Genomic DNA, 17,749 nt, shown 5'->3' with positions numbered 1-17,749 from the left:
CTGTTCTTGCTTTGGCCCCCAGGAGTGGAAGACAAGGTCAAGAGGGAGGCATCTTGCCCAGTGACCATCCTGAGGGTCTCTCTTCTATGCACAGATGAGTAGGCATAGGAGGTCAGGAGCAAAATGCTGGGGAGAAGGGGAGGCAGGAAAGCCCAGGATGTCCTCTCCCTTTGCCTCCTCCCAGGGGCACAGAGGCCACACCCAAGTCCCTCTTGTGCCCCACAGGGTGGTGGCCTTGCCCACCAAGGCCTCCTCTGTTCCAGCTCCATGGAAACCTGGGAGCGCTTCTCCACATTGGTCCCCAGACCCGCCAGCCTAGGCCCTGGGCCTCTGCGGTGGAGGAGACCAGGGTGAAGGGAACCTCACGCCCTGTCCGGGTTCGGCAGCCAGGCTCCCGGAGAGTCTGGGAGACAGTTTGGCCCCAGGCCCTCTTGAGAGAGTTTTCTTTTATATTTATTAACCCACTTTCTCTCCTGGCCCTTCAGAGCAATGAGGAAACCTCAGCCAAGGCTATTAATAGGCCGAAGCCGTCCCTGGGGAGGACAATGAGCTCAGACCCACAGCACAGGTGCCAAGCATAATGAAGGTTCCTGAGCTGCCTAAATATAGGCTGCGGCCGCGTCGGGGTGCTGAGCATGGCCTGCCTGTGGCCGCCCAGCCCCGCTCCCTGCTGCCACCTGAGCCAGACCAGGCCCTGCCAAGGCAGGACCTGCCGTCACCCACACATCCACCCCGGGTCAGACCTGGTGGGAGCCGCTGGGGAAGTAGGGAGGGGTCGGCAAAAATGACAAGCAGTATAAATGACGCCTGTAAACAGAGAGTTTAATGAAAAAGGCAGTGAGGGAATTTATGGGCAACCCAAGGATCATTAAAATTATTTATCTACTTACCTCCCTTGCTGGCTGATCAGTCTATTAATTATCATACATGCGCTGATTTGCATTTCAGTGAGAGGGTGGGGTGAGGCCAGGTGAAAAACACAGAGGGGCCCAGGAGCCAAGTGGTGGGGACAGGTGTGGACCCTCCTCTCTGCTGACCATGGCTCCCCGACCGATACCCCTCCAGGCCACATTGCGACACGGCTGTGCCCCATCCCCCCGCCCCAGCCCCACCCCTGGGCCTCTGAGATGCCCTGGGTCTGAGGACCAGGTCAGTGGAGCAGAATTTGTGCTGAAAGGGGGCACGCACCTGTTTGCAGACGGGCAGCTCCCAGGACAGGGTCCCAGCCAGAGGGGCCTGCAGACCAGCTCGAGGGAAACGTGTGCGGAGTCTTCCTCAGGCAGCTCTGACTTAGTGCTGGGTTGAAAAGAGAAAACATGAGAACAAAACCATTTCCATCTCTGAATATCTGAAGTGCATCAGACAAACGCTCTCCCGCGCTCTTGATTAAAAATATCACAGGACAGAGTGTCATGGGAACCGCATCCTTTGAACACTGCGACTGGAAAACATTAGGCTGGGGGGAGTTATAATGAGGCGTCCCCGCTTACCCCTTCACAACGGCAGCCGCTCCCAGCTCTGCTCCCCTGCAGTGAGACTTGGACCGGTCCCTGGGATGCCAGGGGATGGGCCAGCAGGCCAAGGGGTCCAGCTGGCCGTGGCCAGACTGATGCTGGGAGGGTCTGTGTCACCCATTCCCAACTCAGGCCCCAACTCTTCACTCAGGTCAACAGAGTCAGGTTAGGGGGTAAATCATCAGCATCACCCCATTACCACTGTGGTTCCCCAGCACCAGCTTAGATTCCAGGGGGGTGGGGCTGACCAGGGACTCTGCCTGGGGCTGACCTTGCAGTTAATGTACACACTGAAACTCTCTCATCACAACCAGCCGTGGAAGCCAATGCCTTAAAACAAATCTCCTTTCTTCCTTCCCTCCTTCCTTCCTTTCCTTCCTTCCTTTCTTCCATCTTTCTTCCTTTCTCTCTATCTCTACATGAGATCTACCCTCCTCCTATAGCCACAGGATGTATCTTCGCCTAGCTGTAGATGGATACACACACGCGTGTGTCGGTAGATACCTACACAGATGCATAGATAGATAGTATTGATTCCATTTCTCTGGAGAACTCTATCTGGTTCAGAGCGTCTAGCTTGCACGAACTCCAAGAGATCAACCCTATCCACTAACAGCACCAGAAATGCCACTGTCCCACCCCCTGCTCCGCCCAGCACACAGTCCCCACTCCCAGGGAAGGAGCTGTGCCCCAGCAATGGTACTAAAGCAGGAGGGAGGAGGAGGCAGCGAGGACCTAGTCGTCTGTTTGAGAACAAGCTGGGAATGACCTGGCCCTCCAGAGTCTCCGATGTGATGCACCAGACCCCGCTTCTATCAAGGCCTAAAAACCCACCCCTGCCATCAGAGCCAGGCTCCCTGCATTTGCAGGACAGTCGTCTCCAGGCCCCCTCCCCTGTGCCCCCACTCAGCTGCCCCCTCTTCCCCTGCCTGCCGATGGCTTCTCAATTCTGATGATGTATCAATAACTGCAAAGCAAAATGCCACAGTTAGCAGCGCTACTGTACTGTAACTAATCGCTTTTGGAATCAATTCTCAGGGTTGAGTGTGTGCAGCGAGGTGGGGCTGAGTCCCCGAGGCCGCTGCAGCCCCCAGGAATTAGGCACACCAGGAAAAGTTCCAAGGGACAAAGAAGGGGGGTGGGAAAGGAAGCAAGGAAGGAGACCAAGAAGAGAGCAGATTTTTTAAAAGACTAATACAGAGAACGAGGGGCAGCAAGTTGTGTCCCGACTCAAGGCCGGGCAAGGACACAGAGGGTGGCAGGACCTTTCCTGGGATGGGGACACCCCTGACTCCCCAGTCTCAAGCAGCCTGCAAGTCTCGGACCTGGAAGCTCCTCCAAGCGTATGCGGACCTCAGGGTTCTCTGGGGCTCACGTACTTAAAAGATTATGTTGGCTTAATAAACTGTGTTGCTGCTGCTGCCAGGTTATTCTCGGGCAAACACAGGAGAGGACTGGGGGAGAGCTCAGTGGCCACTCCCACCTACCCAGGAAGGGGAGAGGGGACAGGAGTTCAGTACAGAGGCCTAGGGAGGGCAGTGCCTCTGATCATACTCTCGGAGCCTTCTTCCTGCTGTAATGCATGAACCCCTCCAGAGATTCTAGAGGGAAACTGAGGCACAGAACCCTCAAACACCCCCTCGCCCCTGCCAAGGTGCAGATTGGAGGCCCAGGGAACATGGTGCCTGGCTTGTGATGGCCACACTGTCCTCACTCTTGTTACAGTGGCCTCTGGAAGGCTTGGTTTCCCCACCTGCTATGTGGACTCCTTAATAACTGCCCTCTTGCACAGCCCCGACTCCGCCTGCTCCAAGCAGGATCATCAAAGGAGGTGGGACAGGCGGAGCCACACCACAGGGGCTAGTTTAGGAAAGTGCCAGAGAGGGGACAGGGGCCCCTGTGTGTCTTCCAAGCACGAAAGCCAGGACGAAGCGTTAGTGGGTCCAGTGCCTTGGGGTCCATGCGTTACCCACTTGTTCTTTAGCCACTCCACCCTGCTCCTGTTTACCTCACCGCTTCCCACCCCAGATCACCCAAATCCCCAGGACGGAGCCCCAGGGACTCAGGCCAGAGCTGGGCTGTCTGGGGGTGGAAGGGGCAGAAAGCCCCAGGCAGGTAGATAAGTGGGGGCAGGGGGAGGGGCTGATGGAAAAATGGAAAAGGTCCAGTGGCACCTTCAGGGCAGAGAAGGAGGGCATGGCATCCAGTCTCTTCCTGCAGAGAAAGTGCCAAGGCCAGGCCTGAGATCGGCTATTTGCTTCACTTGCCCAGAGACTGCTTCCATCGGTGATCCCTGGGGGCCCCTGTGGCTTCAGCATCTCTCCCAGAGAACAGCAGGAGGCTTGAGACCACCACACGCCCCCTAGACCAGGGGACACCCCTGCCAATTCTCCCACCTCCTCTGGAAGCCACCCTGCGGCCAAAGGCAAACATCTCCAGACCTCTGTTCACCCTTCCCTGCATCTCTATCCCTCTCCTGGGATTGCTTTGAGGGTCCCAGGGTCTGTGGTCCAGACTGGCAGGGCCTGAGGGCTCAGCAAACAGACAACTTAGAGGGCAGGGAGGAGTCAGGGCCCTACACAGGCTGCTTGGCATTTTGGCCAGGGAGCTCAGAGGTCGTGATCACTCCTGAGGTGGGGTGCAGGCCCTGGGGGCCTAACAGGGAGTCGAGACATTTGCGAATGGTTTTCTTAATTTTTTAAAAACAAGTAGAACCATTTCAGGTCTTGCCCTAAATCTTTCCGGGGAACAGACTGCTTTCCCAAGTGGGAGAGTAGAGGATGGATTAACCCACAGTTCCCCAGGAGTAGGCAGAGTCCCAGGCCTACTGGTAAACAGAGGAAAAGTGAAGTCGCTCAGTCGTGAAGTCGCTCAGTCGTGTCCAACTCTTTGCAACCCCATGGACTGTAGCCTACTAGGCTCCTCCATCCATGGGATTTTCCAGGCAAGAATACTGGAGTGGGTTTCCATTTCCTTCTCCAGGAGATCTTTCCAACCCAGGGTTTGAACCCGGGTTTCCCACATTGTAGGCAGACGTTTTACTGTCCGAGCCACCAAGGAAGTCTCAGACAGAGGAAAGGTGTGCAAGAATCAGGGGATTTAGAGTAAAGCAAGCTGCCACTTCTCAGCTCTCATGTGGACAAAAGTAGACACGCTTGGCAATCTCAGTGAGGATAGACGGGACAGCTGGTGGAGCATGGGCGGGTCCAGACAGTTGGAGAGCTGTGGGCAGGATCTGGAACATTCTAAGACCAGCCACTCACAACCAGGTATCATCTCCAGGGCCAGAGGAGATGAGCCCAGAGAAATCTGTCGAAACAGCAATACCATTGCTGTTGGTTCTGGACAACCAGAGTGTTCGTCAAGGACAGAGTAGGTGAAGACAAAGCCGTAGATTCCTAAGACAGATTTCTCCACAATAGACAAAAGGAACGGATCAGAAATGCACAAAGGAGCTGCAAAAACACAAAGCCAAAAGAAGCAAGTTGCAGAAAGAGGTCACGTATGTGCACTTTAAGAAGTGGGAGAACTATGGTCTGTTTGTTGTTCATGGTTATATGTGTGCAAGTGTGTTTTCTTTTCTTTTTTTTTTAAATTTTTTAATTTTTTTAAATTTTATTTTATTTTTAAACTTTACAATATTGTATTAGTTTTGCCAAATATCGAAATGAATCCGCCACAGGTATACCTGTGTTTCCCATCCTGAACCCTCCTCCCTCTTCCCTCCCCATACCCTCCCTCTGGGTCGTCCCAGTGCACCAGGCCCAAGCATCCAGTATCGTGCATCGAACCTGGACTGGCGACTCGTTTCATACATGATATTATACATGTTTCAATGCTATTCTCCCAAATCTCCCCACCCTCTCCCTCTCCCACAGAGTCCATAAGACTGATCTATACATCAGTGTCTCTTTTGCTGTCTCGTACACAGGGTTATTGTTACCATCTTTCTAAATTCCATATATATGTGTTAGTATACTGTATTGGTGTTTTTCTTTCTGGCTTACTTCACTCTGTATAATAGGTTCCAGTTTCATCCATCTCATTAGAACTGATGTATTCTTTTTAATGGCTGAGTAATACTCCATTGTGTATATGTACCACAGCTTTCTTATCCTTTCATCTGCTGATGGGCATCTAGGTTGCTTCCATGTCCTGGCTATTATAAACAGTGCTGCGATGAACATTGGGGTACACGTGTCTCTTTCCCTTCTGGTTTCCTCAGTGTGTATGCCCAGCAGTGGGATTGCTGGATCGTGTGTTTTCAAGGGACAAAATGATGGACACCAAGTTGATGCTCAGAGCTGCCTCTGGGTGTTGGGTTGGGGGGTTGAGGCTGGGGGTGCAGAGGGGACTTGTCCTCCATCTCTAAAGCTTTTTTTTTTTAAACAACGCACTATAACTGTTAATCATTGTTAATTGCAGTAGAGAAACATAGATATTTATTATATTTTACCTTAATTGTCGTTAAGTCTCCAAAAATTTTCTGAGATAAGCATGGTTAGATTAGAAGCCCCTTGAGGAAGAGAGAGACCCGGATGACACGTGTACAGTCCCTCAGCAGTAGCAGAGTGTTTTACACCCTCAGTGGCTCAGCGGAAATCCGTGGCCCGGGTGGATGAACAGATGAATGACATATGTGACAGTGGCTTCAGAAGAGTCAGATCTGCCCTTTCCGCTCTCCCTCCACTTAAAGGACAATAAACTAGTCCAGAAGTGTCTCTTCTACTGTCCACTGAGATTTTCTTTAGAAACCACCAGCCTAAGCAGAAACTGTTGCATTCCAAACGAGGGTCCTGGGTGTGGGGACGATCAGTCTCCAGATGTTCTGGAGACTAGACCATCTGTGTTTCCAAGAACTCGGGTTCTCACATTTTTCTCCCCCCTAAAATGCAAGGGGAGGACACAGAGCCTGGGGGACCCAGCGCCTGTCCTCTGAGCTGAGTTTCCCCACAGTGGGACGAGCACCACAAGACCCCAACTGCTCAGAGGGCTTCTTCGCTCCCTGGCAAGCCAAGATCTTCACGCAGACAAGGAACCCAGAGCCACACAAGAGGGGTCAGCAGGGTGGCTGTTCTATTACGAGGGGCCGAGTCCTGGGAGCTTTCTGGTAGGTCTGCTCCACAGGCAGAAATCCATCCAGGGCAATTTACCCTGAGAACTGCCATCCTTTATCCACTGGGCTGCACAGGCACACTTGTCCCGGTCCTCCAGTGTGGACCGGGCTTTGAGTGTGCCACGGTGGGCAGACGTGCCCCCGGCTCTGGCTCTGATCTTATACACGGTTCCACTTTCTGTGTTACAAGCTAATAAAAGCTGCATGATCAAATTCCAGGTCATTACTCAAGGAAAGGGACCCCTCTGTGGTCGCCAGCCACAGTTCTGAACCAATTAAAATAAGCCCGGCGTTTCTGCGGGCTGCCGCCGTGCCCACCGCCCTGGAGGTCTCGGAGGGCCCATGCCTGCCATGAGCAAGATGCACAAAATGTTAATGGAGACGCTTAAATGCCATGTCGAGGGGATTCTGGTAAATAAGGCCACATGGAAAAGGCTGGGGGAGAAGTCTCCTGAGCTAACCCTGGAGGAAACTTCAATAAAAACGAGATTGGATTGAAAACAATTCACTCTGTTGGCTGGCAGAGCTGGGAGGGGTCTTCGGGGGAGGGAAGCTATTTTATTTCCCATTAGTTCCCCTTTGCACCTTATGTGCCCCCTGCTGCCAACACCAGAATCTGCCAGGGTGACGGCGCCCACTGAGTTGGCTGGGAGAATTGGAATTGGGGTGTCATTTGCCAGCGCAGGCACAGACAAGCAGGCAGTGGTTTAGTGAAGGTGGAGACCGGAGGGCCTGGAACAGAGCTGCGAGGGCGGGGGCGTCTTGGGGCTGAGAAGGTGGAAGGGTTTTGCTGAGGACTCGGTTGTGGGGAGTTGGGGGGCAGGCACACTGTCTGGCAGCTGCTCTGAGTTCTGTTGGGTCCTGTTTCAGGTAGATCAGATGTCACCCACCAGACAAATAAGTAAGCTTCCAGAGAACACTGCCCCGCATCTGGGTCAGCAGGTAGATGGGGCCTGGTGAGCAGTCCAAGTGGACACTGTTCAGTGTAATGTCCACTGTTCAGTGGACAGTCAGCATAAACTCAGGGTCAGCCCCGAGTTGGGGGGTGGGCAACCCCACTGGGCTGAAACTTTGATTGTTGCCTTTGCTCCCAGCCAAGACTGTCTATCGCTCAGAGTTCTGCCTGAGGCAATTGAAGGACCCCCCCAAAACAAAAAAATAAAAAGAAGTCACCAGGCCCAAACAGAGACTCGAGGAATCTGGGCTAGGTGAGCTGGGCAAAGCAGCCTGGTGCCCTTCCTCACTCAGCCCCCACCCCCAAGGCCACCAGAGCCTCCCCTGCATGCCTGCTTCTGTCAGTCACATTTTACAGCCGGAGTGAAAAACCTTGTCCCAGCTAGGGCTGCAGATTTAGCAAGTTAAATTACTGGGGCGGCTGGGGGGAGATTAATCCCTAAGTCCGGTCGACTCTTGCAATCCTACGGACAATATCTCGACAGGCTCCTCTGTCCGTGGGATTCTCCAGGCAAGGATACTGGAGTCGGTTGCCATTTCCTTCTCCATAAATTACTGGATGACTAGTTAAATTTTAACTTTCAGGTAAACAATAAATAATGTGTTTGGCTTTTTTTAGTATAAGTACGTATCATGCAATATTTGGGACACACTCATACTACCAATTATTCATTGTTTATCTGAAGTTAGAATTTAACCAGGTGCCCTGTATTTTTACCTGGCAACCCTAGCTTCCAGCTGTCTGACTGCCCAGCCTAAATACACAAACATACACACACACTCACGTACATATACACACAAGCATGCACACACAGGCACACCCTTCAAAGAAAAGAAAGGAGCTAACACTTTACAAGGAGCAAACTGCCTGCCTGGTGTTTCCCCTCTGTTTGCTCCTGAGCCCTCCTCCCATTCCCCACCCCCCAACAGCTGCCCCATAACTCAGACAAAGAGGCCGGGACACTGGGATTGTCACTTGTCCAAGGCCGCACGGTCAGCATGCAGCCTGGCTGAAATTGCAGACCCAGGTCATTCGCATTCCAAAGTCTGCGCTCTTTCCACAAAACCAGACCCAATGCATCAAACTTTAGATGTTTATCTCCAAACAAAACGGCCATAAGGAAGTTGCTATTGATTCTGCAGTCAAGTCAATGCACAGTATTTGAGGCCTTGGCTCAGCTCACGCCAAACTCGGAACAAAGATGCCATTACAGTCCAGGGAGGCCCCTGCTGGGGAGCTCACTCAGGACAGGGGTGTCGGTGAGCACACGTGACTTCCATTCAGAGGGCTGGTGGTTTGGGTCCACCTGGAGAACTCCACTGGCAATCAAGGTTGGAGCAAATATGGAAAGCAACACTGGTGTGTGTGGAAGGGCATTCTAGAAAAGAGAATCTCTCCGCTGGAACCAAAAAGGGGACAAAATTTGTGCCTTCTTGGGTTGAAAAGATAGACCTGAGATTGTTTGCAAATTGGCAAGGTGTCCCTGAGCCCTCAACTTCTCCTTAACAACTAGTTGCTTCCCGGATAACCAGTACATTGTTTAGAACCTTGCTATGTGGTTAGAATTGCAATCTTTAATTTAAAAAAATAATCACAATCTTTGATGAGGCCAAGGTGAGTCATGGGTGGGGCATTCTTGTCATCCATCTGGGCCACTGTATTGGCAGGGAAAGAGATTGGAAGTGACTGACAAGTCTTGCCCTTTACATCAGCAAGACAGTTACCACACCACACACTAACTCCCAAGTCTTAATCACTTGGTTTCATAATGACTTTTCTGAGAATGAAAGTTAAGCTTTACCACTTTGTTGTATCTAGAAATAACTGCCCCCCCACCCCCAGTCCTCCTTTGAAAACAGTCACTTCATGGATTGGAGAAACCTCCAGCACATTGTTAGTAAATCTTCCTCCCGTGAACTGTCTGCCTGCTGTCAGCAAGTTTTATGAGAGACAGAAGCTCCTGAGAGTTGTCAGCTGGGCTCTTGCAAGGACTAATTTTTGTCATGAGTGAAATAAAAGTCTTCTGGACCTAAAGATCGGGATGGTTCAGGTGTTATTTGCTAACCCAGTGGCCAGGAAGAAAAACAGCATGGGGTTGAGGAGACCCAAGGAAGAGGAGGAGACCATCATGGATCATCCAAAACTCTAACCCAGAGGACACCGCCAATCACATGTTAAAATCCAGAAAACAAAACTGCAAGGCCAAACGAGCTGGGGAGGTCTGCTTCATGAAAAGCACAGCCAACGCCTCCAGCTCTTGCTTCCACAGTCAGCACCACCGCACCTCCCATCTTCCTTTCTCAATAATGCAGTCAAGAGGCAGTCAAAGTACTAACATCGTGATGTTTTCATTATTTGCCTGATGGGGTTTTGTTGGAAAATTGTGTGCCTAGTGTTGCATCTTGAGACTTTCTTTGTAAGGAAGGAAGATGTGGGGAGGTGGGGGGAGGAAGCTGATGCTGGATTGCTGGATTTCGGCTCTTCCGGAGACAGCCCCCTGCAAGGAGCTGGTTTAATTATAGGCAGGTTGTTGTTTTTTTTACATGACCTACTTCCCAGATGGTTTTCCCCGTGTTTCTTTAATGCCACGAAGTTTTGACATATTGGAGCCGGGAAGGAAGAGCAGTCAGACCTGCATCACCCAAAAAAGGAGGGAACCTGGGGGCTTGACGGTGGGCCTCAGAAGAAAGGAAGAAACGAAACAGGTAAGAGGCTGAGAGTGAGAGAGGTGGGAGAGGGAGAGAGAGCAGGGATGCTCTTGCTGGCCACTTGGGAGATATTGGGTGACCTCCCTGTACAAACCCTCTGGCTGGCCCAAGCAGCCATTACCCAGGAGGCCTCAGCCCGGTTTCCGGGTGCAAAGTTCAAGATTGGCTCACTGGAGGGCCCTGGGCAAATTGCTGCTGAGGGCACCCTGGGCTGGCTCGTATGTCCTGTGGTGCGGGACCACGTGGGTGGCCTGTGGCTCCTGAGGTGTGGACACCTTTCCAGAAGGCTGTGGTGGGTTTGCTGTCTGACAGCTATGACTGTGGCCTCTGGAGGGAGAGGGCTGGGAATCACTCCCCACAGAGTCCCTCTTGGTGCTGACTGTGACCCCAAGCCCCAGGACAAGAAGGTTCTGCAGACAGCCCACCACCAGGGCCAGCAGCAGACTTAGGGCCCCTAGTGCCCTGGCTGTCCAGCAGGACCCCAGATCTTCCTGCTTGGAGAACAGATTTGACGATGCTTGTTCCGTCGTTCTCCTGCCTTGAGGCAGGGACCCTCTTTGACCGCCCACGTCAAGAGAACTGGTACAATTTTTAAATGCTTCCTGGTAAGGCGTTCCCCATGCTCTCTCTCCCTTGGCAAACCAACCCCACTGCCAGAGAAAATCCTTCCTCTGATGTATCCCAGATCCTGCGCGAGGAGCCCTGAGAGTACTCCCCACCTCCTTCCCTGGGTGCGTTTGGAGAACAGCTGCTTGCTGCCCGCTGCTGAGTTGCCAATAGAGCCTTCAACATAGAAACACTGCACTTCACAGCTGTGAGCTCTGCCTGACTGCTCTGTGCATATCTGTCTTTCCCCCTAAAATCCTGGAGCAGGATTGCTACTGTTTGCAGCAGGCACGGCTCTGAGGAGCCGCCCTACTTCTCTGTGTCACAGCCTGGCTCTCGCCAGCACTAATAGGTAAGCGGGAAATGGATTCCTCATGCCCCTGGGGAGCCACCTTCTTGGCACATTCAGAGAGTTTGGCACGTTCTGCCAGGAGCCTCCATTACAGCAGCTTCAGGTCCTAGAGGTAACAGGAGGCACTGGGGGAGGCCACCACAGGGGTACTGGGGTCCCTGGAGAGAAAGCCTCCACACACCACCACTGCCGATACCCACATGCCATGAAACACCACGTATCAATTTGATTCATGGCCTTTGTGTTTCAGATTCAGACGGGCTGAGAAAGACAGCTGGGCTTAAAACCTATTGTGCTCAAATGAGGAGTTGGAGCTCAGGGCACAGAGGGACGCTGTCATCTTCTAAAGGTGGATTCCCACCTACAAAGATCCGGGGACCCCGGGGACCCACCTGTGTCCTCCTTGTATAAAATGCCAACTCCACAACACCAGGGAAGGAAACCAAACACATGGCCAAGGCACTCTCTTGCTGTTGCAGCAGGTCTTGGGGAGGCAACAGCCGCTGAGCTCGGGGGCCCTGTCTCCTCTGGACTTGCCCCGACACACCTCCTCAGCTGAGCTGGGACACAAAGCGACTTTAAGTCATGGCAAAGAAACCCCCAGGTCTGTTTTCCATGAAGAGCAGGTGAATTAGTTCTCATCAGAAATGTATCGTGGCCCCTGGGCTCATGGAGAAGACACATCAGACAGAGGGAGGGAGAGACAGAGATGAGAAGGAAAAACAGGGATGAGTGTTTACCAGGCACAGGGAGACTGAGAAATGGAGACTAGAGGATGCCAAAAGGCTTTAGGAATCTGCATTCTAATGCAGGAGCTAGCACGAACCTTTGTGATCTGCTCTCAAATCTGCATGCGTGTCTATTATTAACTTTAAAAATGCAAAAGTTGACACAGAACAATGTTGGGGTAAGGAAAAAAGAGGTGGGTGCAAGTAGAGAGATACCAGGGCATACGCTGTCAGGGTGGGATTCATGATGTGTCTCAGAAGGAGTGATAAATACGGGGGGCGGGAGTAGAGAGGGCACCCCAACCAAGAAAGAGAGCAAGAGCGGTTCTACAGAGCGCCTGCCGTGGAACTAAGGCCAGCAGGTTATGGTCTCACTGAGACTGTAACACTGAAGGGCTGGCAGAACATGCCAAGCCACTCAATGAGTTGGCCCAGGCAGTGTGCCCAGGCACAGTTCCCAGCACAGAGCCTGGCACCTAGCAAGCTCTTAATAAAAGTTAGTTTGCTTCCCCACGTGGAGCAGACCCAACCAGGGGCAGTGGAGCGGAGGGAAGAGCTAAGGACCTGGCTCCTAAATGAAACTTGTTTTCCTGGGAATGATGAAACCCATGTCACATAGGATCCAAAGGCAACAGCAGGTGAACAAGATGCCCAAGGGTTGGGATGGAAAGGGAAGGAGCCCAGATAGCCAGTCACCAAGACGAACATTCCTAAGCAGGTTCACCGGTCTCAAAGCCCCACCTGCACCTGTGGAGCCCCAGCCACACCACACATCTGGAGAGAGAATACCCAGGGTTGTCTTTGGGTCCACAGAGGGGGTCTGGGATGCTTCATAAGTTAATGCACAGTGCTGTGATTCCAAAGTCCTGTGCCTGGAAGACCGCTTCCCAGCTCTAGCAATTGCAAAGCACTCAGGGAAGGATATGAGATTGGCTGGCACGGGGTGTGGACAATCGGCCCCATGCTTACTTGTCACAGCCATTAGTTTGAAAGTAAGAAACATAGTGGATGTGGAGCTTGGGCAAAGCTGCCAGGCACCCTAAACCACAGTGCTGTAGGTGCCAAACAGGGACTCCTATCATTCTGATCCCATTGTCAGTGGGACTGGAAAGAAAGTGTGTAAAAGACACAGAGAATTGGTGTGTAACGATATAAGATCTGCTGTTGTTGTCCATGATATCCAGATCTTGGTAAGAGAAACACTGGGCCAGGACTTCTCACAGAGGCTCCAGGGGCATGGAGAGTGGGTTCCAGGAGCCCTCATCTCTTACTACTGGTGTTAAGTCATTGCTGAAGCACAGACAAGGGGCAGTCCCTCTCCCACCATCCTGTAGACCACAGGAAGCCTGCCCTGGGGTGGAGAATAGAAACTGGTTACTAGGCGTCAACCGTATCAGGAATTGAGGTTTTAAGCCCCTTTCCTAGTCCAGCGTGTTGGGTGGTAGTGAGGGCAGTGCATTTAGCCAAGAAAAGATGCTGCACTGGCGGCTGCAAAGCCACCAACAGACACTGGTACCCTGTGGCTGCACCTGCCTGCCGCCTGGACCCCGCTCCAAGCCTCCCTGTCCTGGGCGCTCACACCTCATTGTCTTCTTGCTCTCAATGCTGCCAGGATTGCAGAGGAGGCAGTGCCACAACTCAGCGCTCTTCCACCCCAGCCAGAGACAACTGCTTGCTGAGAGCTGGTGAGAACGGCGTGTTCTGCCCATGGCCGCTGGTGCGTGGAGCGATCCACCAACGTGAGCCCAAGCCAGGCTTCATTAGTGCACAGATGCACACAGCGAAGGGAGACCAATTGTTTGGACCTCGTGCTGTCAAGCTGGCGGGGCAGGATGAGAACTCAGGATCTTGCATTTCTAGGCTATCTGCAAATCTTCAGGTGGCCACTTCCAAAAGTAACAGAATCACTCAAGTGCCTCTGTGGGAGCTGCGAAGAGGAAGCCCACTTCTTGCTGAGCCCCTCACGGGGGGAGAGGGGGATGCCGCCTGCTTCGGTGACAATAGCTGGCCCCTCCGTGGCATCCTTCTGCCTGCCACATCATCTAAGCATGCGGGTCAGGTCTGGGGACTGATGGGTAGGGGGGCATTCCTGTCCCCTCTCTGGACATCCTTTCAGGGGGCTCGGAGTCGCTGGCTATGGGGGTTTGGTGGCTGTCATGCCCAGGAGGGAGCACAGAGAAGCAATTCTGCCATGAGCTGGTGGTGGCTCTGGACAGGCTGCCTTTGGTGGAGGAGCAGAGTGATGGACTTCAGCTTTCAGGGAATGTGCTGCTCTCCAGGGGGCACCCAGGGGCACAAGGAAACCTCAGAGGGGAACTCCATTTCTGAGGGTTGGTGAGGAGGTGCAGCCAGTGCCAGGCACTCCCCTTGGCAACTCCCCCCTCCCTCTTGAGAGAAAGGCCTGTGGCTCACCTCCCACCTTCTGGGGGCAGCCCCTCTGGTGGTGGGCAGGTAGTTGATGCTACAGGTATCTGGCCCATGTCCCCAGCACTGTTCCCTGAAAGCCTCCCCCAGCCTAGAGTTCAGAGGATCTGGTTCCTGGGTTGGGGGAGAGAGGCCCTTGGAGAGGGTGGGGGTTGGGCGTGGAGAGGGGAGCGCAGGCAGTCTGCCCACACAGCTCTAAGGCACCACCTGGCAGAGTGGGCCGGCACCTGTAGGAGGCAGACGCTCATTCATCACCCTCGCAGCCCAGCTCTGGCTCCTCAGCCTCTGGGTGGGGAGACAGGAGAGGGAAGGGGTGGACAGCTCTGAAATGCTGCCCTCAGCCCAGGGCAGGGTCATGGTTCCAGGGACTGTCCTGTGTGTGTGTGCAGAGGACAAGCCCTATAATGAAGGCTCCGGGCACGGTAGGACACGCAGCTGACATGTTTAGCACCCTGGGCACAACAGCTCTTTGTAGACAACAATGAAGCCTTTCAGGAATGCCAAGTCCTGAGCTGATCCCCACCCCAGGCAACGGGCAATGGTACTTCTGCTCATTCCTGTTGTGCGAGCCCAGCCAGGGGAGGAGCAGGCAGGAGACACTGAACAAGGACTAGCCATAGGTGAGCTGCTCGCCCCTGGTCCTCCCCAGGGGAGACAGAGTAGTGGGCTCATTTCTGGGAGCCCCACAGGAGGGGCTGGGCAGCCTGTTGGGTTGGGCTTTCCTGGGCCCATCTGCAGTAGGAATGTGGAGAACAGCTTGAGCCATCTCATCAAGAGATACAGCTTTAACTTCAGAGGGACTTGTCAGTGAGCCCAGTAAGATTTCAGAGAACTTACTTATCCCTAAATGTCAACTGCCCAGTCACTTACATTTCCCCCAACAGAACGGCCCCTTGACCTCAGTCCTTCACTCATCATTGTGATGGGGGCAGAAGGAGCTCCTTAGAAAGGTCAGTCAAGACCAACCCCTTCTCAGGATGTGAACATCTGCAGTCCCTCTACCATGAAATAAAATTTAAACATAAATGAAAAGAACAACAGAAATGTAAGAACAGCTGCAGAGGCGCCTTCTTTGCCTCCCTGCTCTGAGCTCCAACCTCTTGGATATTTATTGTTCATTCTCCCCTAAATCATTCCTGACGGCCGGACCGCTTGCACTCCATCACGGGGAGAGGCTGTGCGGAGCTGCAGTTCCGTTTAGCTTGCAGAAAAAGGAGCCTCCTAGGAAAAACCCACCCGGGAGCTGTCCGGTGCTGAACTCCGGCGTGATGGACGATTATGGACCATCTGCACTTTCAGAGGGGGATAGATTTATGAGCGGGAGAGACAGCTAGAAGAGTGTCCATTACTATAACTCACTGCCCTCTTCAGAGATATTCTAATCAGGCATCTTCTCCTCCTGCTGAAAAGCCCAGGTTAAGAACTGGCAAGAGGTGAGATCAATTACATATTTCTGGGGTGCTTTCTTCCCAGAACAAGGCTGTCAAAGGTGCTGGGGACAAGGGTATCAGGATGTCAGGGTGGGAGCCACTGGTGGATGGACCCTTTGCCTGGCAAGGCAGGTTTCTGGTCACGTTTCCCAGGGTTCCCTTTCTCACCTCGGCTCCTGATTTCTTGCAACTGGTGTTGAGAAGATAGAAGAATCCAGTATGTCTCTTCTTTCTCAGCCCCTGCATGGACCTACTCGAGATTTTCTGACCACCAGGAATCATGCAGAGGGTGCAGCAAAGATCTGGATCTTCCTGGTAGGCTGTGTGGTTTGATATTTATGTGCACAGGGAAAGGAAGGGAGTATGGTCAGGTCCTGAGCTGGATGCCTTCTGTACATTGATTCACAGGAACCTTATTCCTGCTTTACAGGTGAGAGAACTACAGTCCGTGGTGGTGTGTGACAGGGCCTCTGGCCCAGGTCTATCTGGTCCTCCCCAGCCTGCTGCCTGAAGGCCCAGACGACAAGGCAGAGATGTACAGGGAACTTCTCACTGGTCTCTAAGGCTGACCCCCCACCCAGAGCCCCTCCATCAGGACAGCCCCTGACTCGTCTCCAGTGGGCTCCCACCCCCTCAGAGGGCCCTGTAGTGAGGAAGTGAACTGACCACCCTGGGGCCCAGCTCCCAAGAAAAAACCCCTACACACAGACAAACAGCCCCTTAATTTCTACTTCAGAGTTCACTTCTTTCCACTTCAGAATTCACAGAGCATTTTGACACTTGCCTAATCTGGCCACAGCCTTTGTATTAGATAAAACAGATATTTTTAATCCTCATTTTCAAGGTGAAGCAGTTAAGGGGCTTCCCTGAGGCCAACCAGCAGTCGAGCCAGAATCAAGCCCTCATCTCCTGGCTCTGTGTCTGGGGCCTTTCTGGCCTCTGCCTGCCTGCCTGCCTTCCCAGGAGGCTGCCCTGAGCACAGCCACCCTTGGGAATTGCCTCCCTTGGGGATCTGCCCTCTTCTAGGCTCTCCTTGTCTAAATTTGAATCTTGTCTCCCTGATTCCACCCGCTTTGGGGTAGGTTGAAATCACCCGGCTCATTGGCAGAGCCTTTGAGAACTCACCTGGGTGCAGGCTCTGAGACTCTAATCAAAGACCCTGCATATCGGGAAGTGCCCCCTCCTGCCAGGACCCTGCCATTCATTCTCTGAGAGGGTGAGCCAGAGACCCTTGCGATGATGTACAGCTCAGCAGTAGGACCAGCTCTCGAGAGTCCTGGAGTCAGGTCTTAACTGGGACAAGATTGGGCTGTGGCTGAAAACAGCAGAAGTTCAGCTTGTTCTTCTGTGGCTTTTATTTATTTCTATTTATCTTAAACACACACACACACACACACACACACACAAAACACAGAGCTACAATTCTACCTGCTCTAGCCTGGGAGCTCACCTATGACCTTTTCACCTGGAAAAAGCCTTCTGTTCTTGACAAGCCCCCTCATCTCAGTCACTCATTTTTCCCACCACTCAGTTGACCATGCACACATGGAGGGCAGGACCCTATCTCGCACTGGGCAGTCGGAAAAGCATTCTGCAGGAGGTTGAATGTGCACTGACCTGGATCTTTTAGAGGGCCTAGAAGGTGGTCAGGTGAGGAAGGAGGGTGGGAGGGCTCTGTATTGTGGAGGCAAGGTGGGCAGCAAGTGCAGCACGCCATCCACGTGTGTGTGGAGCAAAGAGAGGATGAGGTCGGATTGGTGAGCAGGGCAAGCACCCCTTTTTAATATAAAACCTTATAGGCCTGTTGCCCTAGGAGATGGCTGTTCTCTGCAGAGCACTTGGGGCACTGGGCTGCCCCCATGCAGGCCACCCTGTCCATCACAGCAGATCTGATGGAGGGCCTGTCTCTGGACCAG

At 52.9% G+C, this 17,749-nt stretch overlaps 1 protein-coding gene across 6 annotated transcripts in view; it reads right to left on the bottom strand.

Annotated features, from left to right (window-relative positions):
- The window catches only part of RBFOX3 (RNA binding fox-1 homolog 3), a 440,093-nt gene that overhangs the window by 200,051 nt on the left and 222,293 nt on the right, over positions 1–17,749 (bottom strand). For all 6 annotated transcript variants that reach the window (XM_061389818.1, XM_061389814.1, XM_061389819.1 and 3 more), the window contains one exon: positions 1,189–1,296. The gene's annotated coding sequence lies outside the window, so the exon portion shown is untranslated. The remainder of the gene's footprint in view (positions 1–1,188; positions 1,297–17,749) is intronic.

Source organism: Bos javanicus, chromosome 19, assembly GCF_032452875.1.
Source record: "Bos javanicus breed banteng chromosome 19, ARS-OSU_banteng_1.0, whole genome shotgun sequence".
In the NCBI taxonomy this organism is placed as follows: domain Eukaryota; kingdom Metazoa; phylum Chordata; class Mammalia; order Artiodactyla; family Bovidae; genus Bos; species Bos javanicus.
This window is presented reverse-complemented; position numbering and strand designations above follow the sequence as displayed.